Source organism: Mustela lutreola, chromosome 5 (assembly GCF_030435805.1).
Source record: "Mustela lutreola isolate mMusLut2 chromosome 5, mMusLut2.pri, whole genome shotgun sequence".
Classification (NCBI taxonomy): domain Eukaryota; kingdom Metazoa; phylum Chordata; class Mammalia; order Carnivora; family Mustelidae; genus Mustela; species Mustela lutreola.
The window spans coordinates 40,665,838-40,683,138 of NC_081294.1; the positions used below are offsets into that span (position 1 = coordinate 40,665,838).

The 17,301-nt window shown below is 43.1% G+C and overlaps 1 protein-coding gene across 5 annotated transcripts in view; it reads right to left on the reverse strand.

Annotated features, from left to right (window-relative positions):
- The window catches only part of HTR4 (5-hydroxytryptamine receptor 4), a 183,224-nt gene that overhangs the window by 35,395 nt on the left and 130,528 nt on the right, over window positions 1-17,301 (reverse strand). The gene's annotated exons all lie outside the window — the stretch shown is intronic.

The following is a 17,301-nucleotide window of genomic DNA, read 5'->3' on the forward strand; positions in this document are numbered from 1 at the left end:
ATTACACCGGTGCAGCCTATTTTATTTTATCTTATTTTATCTATGCCAAAATATAACCCATTACATTAGTCTCAGATAAATTTCATTTTATAGGTTTTAGTCAATTGAGATCATTCTAAATCATAAAAACTGCTACATTCAAGATACGATTACTTAGCACCCATTCAAACCAGACTTCAAGGGTTTCATAAGCTCACAGAAGATCAGATAATTTATTGCTGCCTAGATCTTCCAGCGTGGTGTCATCTGCCTGCTGGGTCTTCAGGCTTCAGTCAAGATAAAAACAAACAAAACAATAACAAAAAAAAAAACCCCACTGCTTAGGACAAGGCTAAAACCGAGAATTGTTTTAGGCACAGACTGCCTTCCCAGTAAACAGCCATCATTTGGTGTGCCTGAGAATAAACCCACCCATGGAAGGCTTTACCAGTGCCTTGCTGAAATGTCACTGCCATGCAGTAAATCTGTCCTGATCATGAAATTAGTTGGCATGGGGCATGAATTGTTTTTTTAATGAAACAACATTGACTCTTTGGCTCACAAATCCTTTGTGTAATAGCTTGCTGTCTTAAATATTGGTAAGGTCTATTTCAAGCTATGAGTCTATAGTTTCTGGAGTCTAGCTTCAGTCTTTTTTAAGAACTGGGGCAATATTTACTGGTCTCCAGGCTGCCTTCTCTTCCCCGCCCTCGAAAGAGTACCAGTCAGAGATCTTATCAACCAATTCCTTTAATCCCGAGATAATACGTCTTGGCTCAGAGACAGTTAAATACTTTTTATGAATCTTGGACAGCAACCTTTTCCCTATAATATTCTCATCTTTCCGGTTGGAAGACTATTCTTATTGAAATAGAATATGCAAGATTTCTTCCTAAATATTGAGATCTAACTATTTCTGGGTTTGCTACTTGCTCTGAACATAGCTTTTGATTCATCCTTGGCTATATATTCCCTCTTCCATGCTATTTTCAAGTATAAGTTCTCCAGATAACTCAAGATGCAGCCTCAAGTCTTTATATGCCACCCCCCATTGGTATGACTTAATCACTGAATATATCTATTAAAAGAAAAAAATAAGGAAAAGGAAGGAAGGGAGGGAGGGAGGGAGGGAAGGAGGGAGGCATAGTGTTTCTCATTTCCCATTGGCCAAGTTTTCCTTTTTGATCATACTTATTATTACCATTATTAGCAATAATAAAAATAAGCCAGGCACACTATACTATTTGCTTTATATGCATTAATTTGCACTATATTGCACTATTTGCACTATATGCATTAATCTGTGAATTTTATATCCACTTAACAGAGAAGCAAACTGAGTTTTAGAGAGTTTAAATAATTTGCCCAAGTTTACTCAGTTAAAAATTAGTAGGATCAGACCTTATATTTTGGTCATTTTTGATACCAAAGTCTGTGCTCTTAATTGTCCTAATATATGGTCACTCATGTTCTCGAGAACTGGCACAGCTAAGCCCCATGTTCAGGTGCTGGTAGGTCTGTAGCATCTCCTTGTCCCACTGCGACACATTCCCAGGTTAAAGAGGCATGTGCAGAGGTTCACGCCATGTCTGTTCCACCTGGGGGAGAGCCCGCAGGGTGATGTACTGAAACGCAGTGTGTCTGGGATGTTAGCGCAAGATTCATCCCCATGAAGCCCCCTGCTCCCTAAAAGAGCATCTTTGCCAAGTGGCCCATATACTTTTTGTAATGCGGAACTAGGGAGACGAAGACGAAAAAGAAAAAAGCTTCGCCAAAGGCCGTAGGAAAGTCGGGAGGATGGAGTCAGAGAGAGCAGGTGGGTGAAAAAACATAGCCAAGAATGAGGACAGAAGATAGGAAACACGCCAGGAGATCGGGGCTGAGGAGAGCCATGGAGCCGGCTATGTGGAAGGCTCCAGAGCAGCTGGGGAGAATGAAGGAGGCTCTTTGAGAAATGTTCCCAAAGGCTACGTTGGCTCTCTCACACAATCCTGCTGGGGAGGCAAATAAAGACTGAGATGACCACGGAATCCCTGCGGGGTGTCCGCCACTCCCAATCCAGGCTACCTGAATGTGCAGGGCGTAGCGACGCGAAAGGTAAGCCGGCGCACGGGGACCCGGTAACGAAGGCCTTTTTGGCTTTCATCCACACGTGCCTCTGATGACTTACTCCCTTTCATGTGCCTCACTTTCCCCACTTGCTGCACGAGGAGGAGGATTATCTCGAAGATCCTCTGCAGCTCTGACATTCTGATTCCAACAGGAGCAGAGATGGTGGGTGACAGATACAGACTTTCTGATTGGGCACCAGCTGTGTGTGGGACTGTTCTCCAAAGCTGTGGGTAATTGCTTGAATTTGGCTTTTAATATTCTATTGTTAGTATCTGATACTTTATATTCTGTAGGGAGGGTAGAGGTTTCACTGGAAACACAGAGAGGGTAATTTTTGGATTTGTATTAAAGAATCTGAAAGACCTCAATTTCTGAATCTGTGAAATTACATTGCAAAGCTGTTAAGTGGATCTGGGTAGGATAGGCTCGGATAGCCGAGATGACACAACTTAAAATGCAGCGAGACCACAACTGTCTCTCCTCAAACATATGCTTGAGCAGAAACATTGGCATGAAATTTAACTGAAATCCGCTTGAAATCCCTGATGCCAAACATCATTGAGAAGGAACCTCCGACATGTTAACACACGAGTTTCAAGTGCAGCTTCTTGTTTTAACGATGTTAGTCAAATCTTCTACAATTTACGAAGTATTTTTACATCTTTTCCTACATTTAATCTTAAACCCAAATCCCTAGGAAGGACGGTACAGAGTCTCATTTCATTATCAGAAGAGGAAGAAGGTCAGTGTAGGGGCAGGGGTCGACCGATGGGAAGTGGGGCCGGTGCTGTAAACCAGGCCTTCTGTCTCCCAAACCAGGAACTCTGTCCACGGGGGAATGTGTGCAAGTCATCTGTGTGGAGGGAAGAGTTTTGTGGTGAAGTTTAACACTAACAGTTCTTGAAATAGGCTTACAATTACCCGTGTCCCAGAAGAAAAAGGAAGAGAAGGAGGAAGAGGCGAGGGGAAAGCGGAGAAAAGATACAAGCAAAGTCATCCTTCACAAAGTGGTCTAGAGGTTACATGCCTCAGAATTATCTTGGGAAGCTATGATAAATTCAGATTCCCAGGATCCACACCTGACCTCTGTCAGTGGGGGGTAAGAAGGCAGGGGTCAGGTGGGGACAGCAGACATCTGCACTTTCTTAAAAGATTTTATTTATTTATTAATTTGAGAGAGTGAGGGAGCATGAGTGGGGGGAGCGGCAGAGGGAGAGGGAGAAGCAGGCTCTCCGCTGAGCAGGGAACCAGATGTGGGGCTCCATCCCAGGACTCTGGGATCAGCTGAAGGCAGTTGCTTAACCAACTGAGCCACACAGGTGCCCCGACATTTGCGTTTAAGAAAAAAGCTCTTAGGTAGTTCCTGTGCACATAGGAGTAAAGATTCCCTGAGCAGGTGGATATCCACCTGCCTCAAACCTGAGCCAGCGCTTTGGGCCAGAGGCTTAGGGGGCTGCACAGAGGAAGCACAGGTGAGTGGGAAGGGCCAACTCCACAGTTTGAGGCACTTGGTGGGGATCCAGAGGGGATCAGAGTGTAAGCACTGAGATACACACAAACAGCGCATTTTAATCAAGTGGATGGGGAGGTAGTTACTGGTTTTTATGACATTAGTGATGAAATAAGACTGGATGGTGACTCATTAATGTGAGAATTTAAAAATGTGAAGAGATACACAAGCCAATTTTTGGTAGGTGTTCTTTACGTGATGAAAAAATAGAATGCTTGGGTACAAAGAGCTGATTAATTGAATTGTCTAGAAACAGTAAGCACATAGAATTGTACTAAGTTATCAGTAAGTTCAATCACTCAAAAGGCAATGTCCTAGGTCGATTTCTTCATTTGTCTTTAGATTCACTATCAATCAGAATAGAATATGGATTCTGAAAGATCCAGTATTTCCCAAACACGGGATGTGTTCCGCAGCTGAAATGTCAAACACTGGGATCAAGTTATATTTGAGTAATAATAATGTCTACAAATAACAATTTGTTTTGTTTTCATTGCATTTATATTTAAAGTAATCTTCTGTATATGATTTTGTATTCAGGCCATGACACAGTTTCCTTTACAAATACCTTTATTTAGATTAAAAATGTATTTAGGGGCAGTTGGGAGGCTCAGTGGGTTCAACATCTGACTATTAACTTTGGTTCAGGTCATGACCTCAGGGTTGTGAGATCAAGCCTGTACTGGGTGTGTAGCCTGCTTAAGATTCTCTCTCTCCCTCTGCTTCTGCCCCCCCCCCCACCAATAAATAAATAAAAAATAAAGCTTTGCTTCCCCTGTTCCTGTCTACTAAAAAAACAAAAAAGAAAAGAAAAGAAAAAAGATGTTTAAAAAAAAGAAAAGTGTACTTAAAGGTAAATAGTAAATAAATAATGGCATGAATAGAATGCTGATATGGTAAAAGTTGTGAGTCACAGGCAAGTGACAAAAGGTCCTATCAGACAGATGAGAAAACTGACTTGCAGGAAACACAAAGCCCTAGCAAGGACAGAATGCAATGTGTCCACCAGGTAGAAATTCTAAAATCACAGTTAGCAAGCATTCTGCGATTTTGTGCTACTTGTAGAAAAGACCCAAAGAGCTGAGTATGCACAGTTTGAGATGCCTACCCTCTGGCCTCTGGACAAAATGTGTTCCCAGAGCTTTTTAATTCCATCACTGACCTCAGACATGTCCATGCTCCAGTCTGCCAAAGGGCAAGATCAAATTGGTGGGCACGGCTCGTTTCAAGCCTAGTGCACCTCTTACCCTATGCCTCGATATGCACATATAACTAAGGTCAAACCACTCTCCTGTGAGATATGTTCCCTTTGTCTACCCTGATTCCTAAATGGCAAAAAAGAGGATTGGAACTTTGAGTCTTTGGGGAATCAGACTGACTGTCCGTTTTTTCTGCTGAACTGTTTCAATATGATTGAACCTAAACATTATCTAGGACAAAATGCCTTCAAAGTAGGAACCCATAAGAAAAACAGCCAACATCTATTATGTGCCATTCACTGCCACTCACAGAAACAAATAATCAAATTACCGGATATAATTTTCACCACAATCCCTGGACCTGGGTTTTATTATTTGCAGGTTCTGGTTGAACGGCATGAAGCCTGTGATCTGTTCCAAGTCAAACATGTGTCACGAGGGGAGTCTGGATCTGAGCTGGGCAATCCAATGAGCGTCTCACCACTCCAGCCTGTGCCTCCCAAGGTGTGCCTTCCCTGGATGGGTACCCTTGGCTCCCAGCCACTTCAGGTGAGAAGATGGTCTGCTCTTGACAAGCTTCCCAGGTGGTGAGAGTGTGTCAGGTGCATAAGAGCATACAAGATCCCTCGTGATGAACTAAGCTTCCAAGAGAAGGAGAAACAGGTGGTAAGGGAGTTCAGAGGGGGAAGTGATTGGTTATTGCTCAGAGATTGAGGGGGCGGGGATCAGAGAAGTTGGAGAGCTCATGTTGGAACTACGCCTTGAAGGATGAGTAGGCTTGGATGCCAGGCAGGAAATCGAGAAAGAGCATTTAAGACAGCAGAGAAATCCAGATGCAGGAGAGCTCACTATTCATTTGGGGGGAAACTGATCAGTCTTACATGCACATTGCACAGGGAGTTAGTTAGGTCGGGAAAGAAATGAGGGAAATGAGCTGGACACCCAGATTGGGCCAGGAAGGAAAGGCTTTATATGCCCTTCACTCTCTGTCCATCCACCCCAAGTCCCAGTATGTTGCTCAAGGCTGTTCCATTAAACTCAACCCAGCAGGCATTTACAGTTTAAAATCCTACACACCTGAATGGGTCTTTCCATCCTCTTGAATGATACACATGAAACACGTTGTCTAGCCATGGGTATATTCCACAAATATACCAAAAGAAAATCAGAGGAAGAAAAAAATTATAATTTGCAATATTGTCAAGGAAAGGTCACCCTAAAATTACCAAATGTGTGCATAGCCTTGAGTTGAATCCTAGGGCCCATTCACTTGGAAAGTCATGGGCAAACTGGACCAAATGCAGAAGAAGTTGTCCAGGATGGTTTGTGTGTGTGTGTGTGTGTGTGTGTGTGTGTGTTGTTTCCAAGGGCTCAGACCATTACAAAGAAACTGGATGGTAACATCTTGACTGGGAACTCCTTGACGGCAGGGATCTTGCCTGTCTAGATTTCTGCCATGTTCCCACTGCCTAAAGCGGTGCCTGGTCCATATGAGATGTATAAACAGAGGCCACTTGTGTATGAATAAGTGAGAATGAGCTAAGCATTCTGAGACTTGGATTCAGATCTTAGTTCTGTGGATACAGCAGCATTGTCTTAAGCAAACATCTTAAGTGTTTGAGCGTAATTTTCTTGTCTGCAAAATATTTGGTTTACCAGCTTATTTTCAGGTTATTCTCTTAACAAGACTAACATATATGCCCGTGGAGTGGCCTAGGAGACACTGAAGGGAGGGGTTGATGGCTGTGTGCACACACATGCACAGATGACCATCTGTTCTGCCAAAGCAGTTAGAGTTTCCCCATCACACTTCCAAGTAGGATTCCACTTGGACAAAAGGTTTCCACACCTGAGAAAAAAAGCGTTTAAAAACTGCTGGACTACTCGAGCTCTCTTATTGCTCCCAGTTATAAAACTTCTAAGTTTTTATAATGTCATGATATAGAGAAGTAAATTGGACCAAAATCTGCAACGGGAGGGCTTTTCAAACAATAGAATGTCTTGCTTTGGATCCCAAGGAGCTGAATCTCTCCTCGGGAGGGGAGATAGACAGCTGACAGATAAGTTACAGAAGAGACCACTGCCTGGCCTGGAAGATGTGACCAGATCACTTCTGAAGCCTTTCTCATATCTAAGAGCCAGAAGTTCTATATTCTTTCCAAAGCTTTCAGTTAACAAGTATGGAGTATAGCTTAGTGGTTTTCAGCAAGGGCTCTGAAATCAGATGAATGTGGTTGAGAACCTTGGTCCTAACCCTCACCAGTTGTAAGCCACTGGCAGGATTATTTTCTCTTAGACTCAGCATCTTCATCAGTAAAATGGGAATAATAATAACAGCTGCTCCATAGAGTGTATTAAAGATTTAAGAAGATGGTACCCCTAAGATAATTAGCTCAATACCTGGCATTTAAAGCAATGTACTATACGTTGGCTAACTGAACATAATAATAACAAAAACGAAGGGATGTTTAGTAAATGGTAGATGCTACATAGAAGGAGGAGGGGGTGGGAAGGAGAAAGAGGAGGGAGAAGAGGAGGAGAGGGGGCTGTCTGGACCAGGAAACCAAGTTATTCCTGAAACAACTAATTATTATGCATGAAATCACATATATGTATATGTGTGTACATCCTTGTATGTGTGCGCGTGCGCGTTATTGATTGTATAACATGCTATTTTGCTAAATTATCTCATTTTTTTAAACACACACACACACACACACACACACTCCTTTCCCCAAAGCCAGAAACTTGAAAGCAGCCAATGCCCATTCACAAAAAGAGGAACAAATGACATTATAGCAGCCAGCAAAGGAAATCAAAGTCTGGAAAGAATAAAGGAACAGGAGCCGGCACCAAATATATGTGTTTGTCAGGTTTATCAAAATATGGATTCACTCATTTCTTACAGAATAAAAGGCTCTCCAAGAACAATTCTAACTGTGAAATGTTTCTAGGAATCTTGTTAAAAATAACCTGAAATAGGCAGGGAAACAAGAAAAGACATTCAGAAATCATTTTGTGAAAAGAGGGTTCTTGGCTCTTTGCTTGACTGTCACCCAGAGCGCACTCAATTGTTTGTTTCTATAATCAGAAGTCGTTTACTGGGCTTCGTCGTTCAGGGCTTACAGATGATTTCACAGCATTACCAGCAGGGCAGCAGCTAGGACTTTCTGCCTCCCTTTCTCCACAGTTCCCCTGTCCTTGTAGGTGAAGTACTTCTGACCCCAGTGCCCAGAAACTATCTTGCCCCTAATCAGAAGGATATTAAGGTGGCACCAACCCATTTCCCTTTACCACCTATTCTGACAGTGAAGCAGTGTTCCAGCAATCGGAGCCTTGCTCTACAAACCTGTGTTCCTGATTTTTGCCTCAAAAGATGATGATCGTGATAATGAATATGAGAATGAGAACACAATTCATCAATAACCTACCTGTTCCACGATCCATATGCACAAGATCTCACACAGGCCTCACCACAATCTTATGAGGCAAGAACCATTTTGCCCCGGAAGAAACAAGAGGCACAGAGAGATCAAGCAACTTGCCCAGGGTCACACAGTTTCAAGGTGGCAGGACCTGAAGTCCAACAGTTCCGTGAGATACCACGTCCTATGCTTTTAGCCACGACACTAAGCTGCTCTACCGGGAATCTGGTTCCCTCTAGGTTGGGATCCCACCTTGTTATTTCGAGAGCCTGAAGTCATGGCCCTGACATCTCTATGTGAAAAAAGAGGAACATGGAGACCACATTGAGGGCGGTGTCTCTTTAAATCCAGCCTTGGGGTCCTTCTTCATAAATATATTTAGATAGTAATTGTGTTCATATGAAGGGCTCGAATGATTGAAATTTATCCTGATGGGTGGACGACAATGTTTTCTTCAAATGAGATCTCAGACACCAAATTAGCTGTGGAGCACTGAGCATCTACAGAGCCTGGGGAGGGATTTTCTTCCTTAGACAAGTCTAAATTGCCTTCCACCCACAGACTGCCAGAGGAATCGTGAACCAAAACAAAATGGCCCCTGAAATGAACAATATCACCTCTGGCACATTTCTTCCCACTGGCAATCTTTCCAGAAGGTCTCCGGCTTCAACCAAAAGAAATAGTACACTGGTTGAAATAGGTTTTGCTCTGTCTTGAGTTTAACTGTACTGAGGGGAAGACTTCTGGCAGTTCTGTAACTCACACAGCCACAAAGGAAGGCTGTCCCCTTAGACAACCCGCCACCTCCTGGGCTATGCTGATGATTCAGTCAAAGCTTCCAGTGACCGATGTCCATCATCACTTCGATGTGGCTGGCGGTCATCCAATTTTCTCCTTCTGTTCTATTCTACTCATTCTCTACTTGATTCTCCTTATTAGGAACACCCCCCCTAATGAAGCAGTCCATTCCATTCTGTGCTGAAATATGTACTCTTAAAACTTCAATCTTCTGTCCCTACTTCTCTCCCCTGGGACCTTGCAGAACAAGCCAGACCCCCTTCTCCTGTAACAGTCCTTAGATAAATAAAATCAGTGCTTATGACCTGAATCTTCTTTATGCTCTAAGCTTAGCATCCCTTGTTCCTGACATGGTTGCTCCCAGGTCATTAATTCTGCAAGGAAAAATCTCGGTGTCTGCCCGCTTCTGGACACACTCTAGTTTGTCGACACCCAGTATAAAACAGTGCTTTACCGCCTCTATGGGCCGGGGACCTGCCCCCGTACGCTGCGGACCGAACCCGCGTTTACAAGGAATATGTTTTCCGGTGGGTCTCTTGTGTGCTCTGGAGGCGATTCCTTCCTGAACAGCTGCTCTGACTAAATCGGGAGGGCTGTGTCCCTGCCAAGTACATGCTGTAAGGGAACAAGCTCCGGGAGCCTGCCTGATGGAAAGGGCTTGTCGGCAAGGTGACTGCCGGCACGCTACCCTCAGAAATTCTGGGCCCTTCTTCACAGCAATAACACCAACCGCACTCTACAAACAAAATCACAGGGTGGTCTGTTTATTTATTCATTTATTTGAACCTGTCTTGTCTTGGTAATGGGTGTAACATTAGAGGAGCCACATGGTGCCAGAGCTGCGCGGATGTGGGCAGGGAAAGCCTAGGCCCCTCCTGGCATCGAGGAAAGAACCCTCTGGTGGGGCCCTGGCCGTGGTAAGGAGATTCTGTGTTGCAAAGCCCAGAAGAGCTGTTTAAAGTGGGGTTCCTCAACCTTGGCACTATTGAAATCTGGGCCCAACCCCTACTGCTGGAGTGGGGGTCGGGGGCTACCCCATGCATCGATAGAGGCTGAGCGGCATCCCCGGCCTACGTCTACTGGGTGTCTGTAGCACCCACTGGTGCTGGAAACCAAAGATGCTTTCAGATGTTGCCAAATAGCCCCTGGCGTACAAAATGGTCCCCAGTGGAGAACTAATGGGTTAGACCCACACCATCTCAGCAGTTTAAGATGCAGAACAAACCCTGAACTTGAAACATTACCTCCAACTTCCCTGTTTTTTTTTTTTTTTTTTTGTTTTCGGTTATTTTAAAAAGACTCTATTCATCCACCTGAGAAAGACTGAGAGAGAGAGCACGAGAGCAGAGTGGGGGGCAGAGGGAGAAGAAGACTCCCCACTGACTGGGAAGCCCGATGCGGAATTCGATCCTGGGACTCAGGGACCATGACCTGCGCTGAAGGCAGACGCCCAACCAACTGAGCCACCCACAACATCCTTGTTTTATTGGTGTCACAGGAGATGATGGGCTGCTTGGTGGCTAACACAGGCTTCACGCGTTTTCCTCTATACCAGCGGGTCTCAGTACTGCAGTACACTGGAGCTTCCCAAGACATGTGCATTTCTGATTCCCAAGTGGACCTATTAAATAGACTCTCTACAAGTGGAACCCAGGCTCAGCTATTAAAAGCTCCTCATGCCTCTAGTGTGATACATGGTCGAAGGTCAGAATAGCACACTTGACCGCATCCGTGACCTCAGACCACCTCAGGCATCCGTAGAGCTGGGTGTGCCCTGGGAGTCTGCCCCATGGAGCAGCACACACCATCCCCTGTGCTGTGGGCACCCATGCCAGGAGGCTGATACAAAGAGCGCTAGCACCCTAGCAACAAGTGTGCCTGCAGAGCCAACGGGGAAAAACAAATACACAAAGAATGCACCCAACTCATTCGACATGGTTACCATGTTTTAGTTTGGGTCTGAGACATGCCTACAGGTAATTCAACAGCCAGAGGCATAACAACATAACAGCCCCAACTGTTGAGCACAGGGCACGATGTACCCAGGAAACAAGGCTTGTCTCATGTTGCTTAAACAATTATTTATGAACAGTGTGATTAATTTAATTTAATTCCTCTTTGGGTTTTTCTTCTGGCAGAGGGAGCTCTGCATTCCTTGTCTGAGGGCAGTGTTTAGAACACAGAGATTTCTCTTGACTCATTTCTTAAGAAATGCTTATCAGGAAGTTGAGAAAATAATTGGAGAAGTTTGTTTAACCAAGATATGAATGATGTTATATATACAACTGTAATAACAGCAACTGCACCTGCTTCCGTTCAGGAAGCACTTTCTGGGTAACAGCAGGAACTGGACTCAGTTCTGCACAGAGATTTCACCTTCACAAAAGCCCAAGATGATTCTTTTTTTAATGTTCACTTAGCCAGCATATAGTACATCAAGATATGAGTTCCCATGTTACTGATGAAGGAACAGGCACCCAGAAATGTCTGGGTTACATGTTAAGGGTTATTATCAATAGTAAATGTCAAGTCTTGGGACTAACAGCCAGGTGTGCCAGACCCCAGCACTTCGGCCCACCTTCTTCTAACCTCAGGGGTGGGAACTTTTCCTTGAAAAATGTCTCAGTGGAGGGAATAACGCTTTTGCCTCAGCCCTTCTGCACAGAAGAGGGCATCCTGGAAGGCAGCTTAAGCCACTTGATTACTAAACTCAAGGCAAAGGGAGCTCTTCTAGTGCTGTTATTCTGCTCGTGTTCCTGGTATAATCCCAACAAGCAGGATGTTTCCTGAGACATGCTTTTGGCTGTGACTGGGAAGGACGGGGCGGGGTGGGGGGTGGGGCAGGCCAGCTTCATGGTTGCGTGACCAGCGCAGACAGATGGGCCAGCCAGATGGTGACCAGCGTTGCCATCTTGAAATTTTTAGGGAGTTTATCTTTGAACCTGTGAGGTCTGAAGAGAAAATAAAACATGCCTCAGTGACAAGGGGGCACCTGGGTGCACCGGCTAGGTGTGCATGTGTGTGTATGCCATAGCTCCTTGCTGCCTCAAAACATTAATGATGCCCAAGAATCAAGCACAGAATTCTGGGAGATACACCATGCATTAGGGTTTACTAAGACTCCAAGCAAATGCATGGTAAACACATTATATATAGAAAGCACTTCCTCTTTTCCATGGCCTGTCAGCAACTTCTACAACATGCTTACCACTGAGTCTTACTGAATTCCTACAGGTCACAGGTCCACCAGAATCCTGCGCTGATGGTTCTTATCAGCACGTCTATGACTGAATGACTGGGAATGCAGACAGCCCTGAGAGGTCACGGAGTCTATTTGACCAGAACTTGTCCAATCCAGGAGAAAGGCAGTGCTGTGCTAAGAAGGAGGAACCAACCAAAAAACCCTATCACATCTTTTCTCACTCATGTTGCTCCCCTGTATTAGCCAACCGTTTTTGCTAAAAATATCAGCACAGAAAGAATGGATAAGATTTGGCCAACCATGGCTCTTTTCCCTTTCAGTGCTTCCTTGCTGAGCAGGAAGCTGAAGGAGGCAGAGTGTTAGTAGGGCGTGTGTGTTATCAAGAGGTGAAGTACAAATGGTTGCATTAGTTTCGTGTGTGGGCTGGTAAACACAAAACACACACACACTTGAATTGTGAAATAGGATTTGTATGACTTGTGTCACTTCGGTGATTCCATACAAGCAAAATGCTCTCGTATTTGCACTAAAAACTGGCACTGGATAATACACAGATGAATGGTAAATATTTGCTAATCATTTTTTTTTTTTTCTTCTGGAGGACAGGTGACTAGAAAAGAAAATATGCCATGATAAGTTGAGAGAAAAATCGCAGATGAAAGAAAAAGGCTTTACATCTTAATACTTTCGATGGAAGTTTATACCTGCACTTTGATCAAGGGGCCCTGCATTTGCATTTTGTGCTTGGCCTGCCAGTTACGCAGCAAGCCCTGGAGGAGGCTGGGGGAGATAAGACAAGGTCATCCTCACCCATTTTTGATTCACCCAGATTAAGTCTTGCATTGTTGGCTCAAAACAATGAGGTAAATGTTGAATCCAACTATAACCTCCAGAATACAAGGCAAAGGCCACAAAATAGCTTTTAAATGTTAAACAACTTTCCAACATTAGCAGAAACCTCTAAGCACCCAAAGTAAAATCAAACCTAAATTATTGTCTCATCCGGGGGTCATCTTCCAACCCACAGTATGAAAATCTCTGTTTAAAAGGGAAATGCTGGTGTACTGACATTGAAAATTGGCAAGTGATGTCACAGTGAAAAAGACAATGATTCTGGTTATGGGATTAATAAGTATTTGTTTAAAGAGGCGAAAACTTCTAAGTATACACATTCCAGGTCAGCGACAGGGTCTGATAAAAGCATCCATCTGTTCAACCAATAAGTATTCGAATTGAATCATGTGCTCTCCCCTAGGGGAACACTTGGGAATAAAATAGCTGTAATCTGGCCTCAGGATGGTCTAACCGAGGAGATGGATAATAAGCAAGTCAGCAAAAAATAAATACAATGATAAATTCTGATAACTTATTTATAAGGGAAACAAGAAAAAGCAATAGCCTAGAAGAATTTTTTTTCTCCTACTGTTCTTAGAGGAACCCTCATTCTGTTTGCCTCTTTCTCACTTTCAATTTTTCTCTATCTTCATTATTTTCCACCTCTATTGATTTCATATTCAAACCTGAGCATACTAATCTTGTGCATGAAAATGCCAAAGACTTCTATAGCATATCCATTAGAATTGGCTTATTAATTGAGCTATGGTTGATAAAAGCAAGTCTGAGGAAAAGCATATACTGCCTTATTCCAGAGAGAAGGCTCTAGAGCTATTTTGCCCAATAGAACTTTTTACAATAATGAAAATATTCTACTTATAATATGTGGCTACTGAATCCTTGGAATGTGGCTGAGGGTTACCCTATTGGATAGCACAGCTCTAGAGATGCCCAAGTTAACAAAAAAAAGCTGTTTATCAGGAGAGACTGAGGGTGGATAATGGAGGACAGTAGCCAAGAGCCCAGTTAGATTGACAAGAAGTTCTTTGGGAAGTGCTGGCAGAAGTTCTCAGTCTTCTGAGGAACTGGGTGAGTGTCCTAGGTTTGGGCAAGGTCTAAACTTGGAGAACCAACAGGAGACACCTAAGCTTGGCCTGAGAGCAGAGAAATCCATCTCCAAAGCTAAACTCCGTGTGCCATCTCTGCATTGCTAAGCATGTGATCTTAGCTATTTACCTAACTTATAAATAGTCTGTTCTCATAACATAATTATCTCTCCCCCGAGGATGGAGCTTTGCAGTTAGCAAAGCAATTTCACCTCCATTACCTAGTTTGATTTTCACAATGAGGTAGTGAGACAAGCAAGGCAGAGATTATTTACCCAAGAAGCCAAAATTGGAATCCTCCATGGATTTCATCTAGAGAAAAATCTGTGTTCTAAGGTTACTGTCAGTGCCACAAATCCTTGCTCTGCCTTGGATCTTCGGGGCTAATCTTCATAAAGATTGTTAAACAGAAAAGAAGTGAGACCAGGGAAAAGGGGCAGAAACATTGCTTTACTTCTTGTCAAGCCTCACAATGCGCCAGGCACTTTACTAGGCTCTGAAGACTTAGCAGAGAATAGCACTGGCAAGATCCTAGACATTTTCCCAAAGATAATGGAAAACGAACTCCAGAATCAAACTCCCAATGGACTTCACATCACAATAGGATGGCTTCTTCCTATCTCCTGCCACACTATGTGGTCACAGCATATGTGATCACACTTCACCCCCCAAGTGGCTAGAATCACTTGGCTTGAAGAATGGCTGAGCTGAGGCAACTTCCTAAGAAATTTTACTAGTTCAATCATGTAAAATTATTACCCTTTAAGAGAATCTTTAGGACCTAAGAATTATAATATGTGTCATAACCCTGAAGCACAGTCAATACCAGCACACACTGGACCATTCCAATCCACTGGGGTCAGAGTCTATGGTTCTCCAAGTTGAGCATGTGTAAGAATCATCTTGGCAAAAATATTATGTTCCCTAACTTGCCTCAATTCCATGAATTGGGTCCAGGAATCTGTGTTTTTACTCAGCTCCCAGGTGATTTTAATGAGAGGGGTCTCCTGACCATAGTTTGAAGAAAAAATGATCAAAAAAATAATAACAAAGGTTACAAAGAGGGGGACCTGATCCTGTTCTCCAAACCTTTAACAATATTGCATGGAGAGTAATGGAATAATGAAGAAAAGCCTCAGAAGGGACATAGAACTAAAAGATACAGAAAGATGTAGCCTTATTTTCTCTTGCTCAAAGCAGAACTAGGGCCAGCAGGCAGAAGTCATAAAGATGAAGATTTCCCCTCAATATAAGGAAGACCTTCTCAACTCTAGAGTTGCCCAACCACGGAGCAGGCTCACTGAGTAGTACAATTCTCTCACTGCAGGAATTCAAGCATCAGTGATGATGAGAAAAGGACTGGTTAGGAAGCAATCCCTTCAGCTCCCATTAAACCTTGTGCACAACGCCAGCAATGCCCACTGTACTGTAATTATGTGCTTATGTGTCTCTTTCCTCATTTAGGCTGTGAGCTCAGGGAGATTCCGACTCTCATTTATCTTTCCATCTACCACCTCATGCACAGTGCTTGACACATTAGGTGCTCAGGAAATAGTTACAGCAAATCAAACCTTAGAACCTAATAAATCAAGTTCCAGAATCTGCAAACCTGGTTTCTGATGAGTTTTCTATAACTTCCAAAGAAAAATTTGGATGTTTTAGTACCCTCTTCTGCTGTCCATAGTGAACCCTTAGCAAGATCTCAGATTTCTCCTTCAGTTAAGGTTCTAAAGTTCCTTTCAATATATGTCTTATATTTTCATTTTGTACTTTTTTAGTAACTTTAGTTACTGCTCCTGTGGATGATGGTATTTTTCCTAAACTAAATTCTAAGTGATGATGTCTAGTATGTAGGAGTCACTGAATATTGGGTTAGTTATTCAGTATCTGGACATCCTGTGAAACGTCTTAGTTTTCATGGTTTAGAGTGGATTTTCATGTTGTTTATAAATAGTCAGAGTTTTGCTCTTTTTTCTCTAATTTTTATATTCATAGTTCTCCTTTCTCTCACTTGGATTTTGTATGCAGTGTTGAATAGCAGAGGTGACAAGGCAACCTTGTCTTGTCCCAGACTCTAGTGGGAATGCAGCCAGTGTCTTCCCACTAGGTTATTTCTTCCCTTCTCTGCCATTATATCTTATGGGAGTTTCCTAGAGCAGGAAAGGTGACTTCTATCAGACTAAGAGACAGATTGGTGGATGGGGAAAACAACTATAGAGCCAGGTTAAAGATGTCACAAGGAGAGAGAAGCTGGCTCCAAATTTGCTAAGAATCAGTCCACACCCAAGATGAAGCTCTTAGAATCCATTTTCCACATGATGGCATGATGCCTCTTCTAATGTATAAAGGCATACAAATTAAAACTGCCCAAAAAACATATATATGATAATAATTCATGTTTGTAAGCTCTTTTTAAAAGGCTATGTATCCTACATACCTAGACAAACTACTTTGTCAGCCAACTAAATGGTAGGTTCACTTCTACTCTGATCATGAGCTGGACATTCCAAAAAAGATGCTTATCTCACAGAAAACCTAAACATGACTGCAGAAATCTCTGCTACATTCTACATTAGTTCGTTCAATTTGAGTGGTCAAAGTCCACGAAGACTGTCTGGCAAAAACATACCTTATTTCATTGGCTGCCCATATGTTTGCTTAATAATAAGATGTTGCAAATAAATCTTAAAAAAAAAAAGAAGAAGAAGAAGAAGGAGGGCAGAAGTGCCCAGGTGGCTCAATCAGTTCTGCAGCTAGCTCTAGGTTTTGGCTCAAGTCATGATCTCAGAGTCCTAGGATCAAGCCCTTCATGGGGCTCCAAGCTCAGAGGGGAGTCTTCTTGTGAATTCTCTCTTTCCCTCTGCCTCTGCCACTCCCCCTGCTCATTCGCGCACACACACTCTCTTTCTCTCTCAAATAAATAAATAAATTTAAATAAATAAATAAGTAAGTAAAAATTTTGCATGAATCAAAGGACTACAAGAATGGGACCAAGACAGGAAGGCCTACTATTCCAAACCACTGAGGCAGACTGGCCCGATTTTAGTTCAAATTGGCAAAGTAAAATTCTATTCCATTCTTTTTAAAAGAAAAAGGTCTCAAAGTTTTGGAGTATTGTCGTGACCTGGCTCTCCCC